Raw genomic sequence first — 1,899 nt, forward strand, 5'->3', positions numbered from 1 at the left:
ATATATTCGGTTTGTGAACGGATATCCGGAAACCGGATATCCAAAGTTTTCGAATCCGGATTCGGATAGTAAAATTGATTATCCAGCAGATATAGATGCGGATTTTGATACCTTGAAAAGTCTGGATATCCGGTTTCATTCTAGGCATAACATTCTCTGTTATTATTCTCCTAATTCTGTTTCATTTTTGAATCTTAAGAATACATAAGTAATTAAAAGCTACACTCTTGTACAATTTCGCAAGGGTTCAGAATCTAGTTTCTATATATATAAGTAAAAATGACATCTCGAATATCATGGATTTCAGAGTGATCGCAATCATGCTCTCCTTCTTAAGCCCTCCAAAGTCCAAAGCTTTTCAAGAAAAAAGTTTCATAGGAAGGAAACATTATTCGGCTTTATACATGATAACACCATATTTGTACCAATTTTCAATACTGATTTCAAATGTTTTTTCAAAGGTTTTAATTAGTTTTAGGAACTTTTAATATAGTTTTTCTATGTTTGTAGTTTCATGGCCCTTTTTTCAGGAAACCTAGGTAATGGAAGAAATCCACATTTTTAGCTCAGAGTCAGACCGTCAGAAGTCAAGCCACAAATGAAGACCTTCTCACCATCTTAACCAGCTCAAATTTGAAGACATTCAAGACGGACCAACAAGCTTTCCATAGCACTTTACATCAGGACAATCCAACGGTGCAATCAAAAGATACATGAAGAGCAAGTTGACCAAATTCACCAGTCCCTGAAGACTATCACCCGCGGCAAAAGTGCATTTCACCTGCCCCGGAGGACTCTCACCCACGGTGGACCTATGCAGAGCCACAAGGCCCAACATCAAAGCCCATTTCGTCATTCCTCTTCAGAGTAGATGTCAATGTCGGGGACCTTTAACATTGCCTACGAGTTTCAAGTCATAATCGAGTTTAAAGTACGTTATCTTGTTCATTTTTTTTAAATATTCTATTATTTCATAAATATATATATATAGATAAATAAGTAAAAAACGAAAATATATATATATAAATATATATATATATATAATAATAATAATAAATAAATAAATAATAATAAAAATTGAAAAATTATATATATACATATAAATAACACTGAGATGGGCGAGAACAATAGACACTTGCAAGGTTTAGATAGGCTTAGAGATAATCATTACGTCCAGCAAAAAGTTGATGAATACGTTCGGTTCCAAGATGCTCCTCGCCTAACTCTAAGAGATTATAACACTCTGTATGCTTTCTATGAGAACCGTTCTCCCATTAGTCTACAATCCATCAATGTAGACTATGAGATTAGCCCAAAACTCATAAAATTGGTCAAGCAGAACCAGTTCCATGGCGATGCATCGGAGAACCCCATGGACCATCTCGAAGATTTTGAAGAAATCTATAGCACCAAGTAATTGATCGGAGTTCCTGCAGATTACTTAAAGTGCAAGTTGTTTCCATTTTCTCTTTGTGATAAGGCACATGCGTGGTTCAAATCTTTGTCCCCTGGTTCACTCGGATCATGGGACGAATGCAAGGCTGCCTTCCTTAAGAATTTCTACACCACCTCTAGATCAAAGTTCTTTAGAGACAAGATATATAGATTCCAACAAAAAAGAGGCAAAACTTTTCATGAATCTTGGGATCGTTATAAAGGCTACATTAGATAATGCACTCACCACGGTTTCACAGAGATATGCATCTTGAACACCTTCTACGAAGGTCTTGAATGGACATCTAAGGCACCTCTAAATGTAGCAAGCGATGAAAACTTCATGACAAAGAATGTGGAGGAAGCTTATGTCTTGATTAATAAGCTTGCTGCAAGCAGCAGAAAAAATTGTCCTGATCAAGGAAGAACATCACGTTCTACTTCCCATTATCATAAGGAAGTTGA

At 36.1% G+C, this 1,899-nt stretch overlaps 1 non-coding gene across 1 annotated transcript; it reads right to left on the bottom strand.

Moving 5' to 3' along the window:
- Nucleotides 1–1,581: 1,581 nt before the first annotated feature.
- Nucleotides 1,582–1,689, bottom strand: LOC112085799. The gene has a single exon (XR_002899093.1). It is a non-coding gene; the product is annotated as a small nucleolar RNA R71 (small nucleolar RNA).
- Between the last annotated feature and the right edge of the window lie 210 nt (nt 1,690–1,899).

This window comes from Eutrema salsugineum, unplaced genomic scaffold, assembly GCF_000478725.1.
Source record: "Eutrema salsugineum unplaced genomic scaffold, Eutsalg1_0 scaffold_3, whole genome shotgun sequence".
Classification (NCBI taxonomy): domain Eukaryota; kingdom Viridiplantae; phylum Streptophyta; class Magnoliopsida; order Brassicales; family Brassicaceae; genus Eutrema; species Eutrema salsugineum.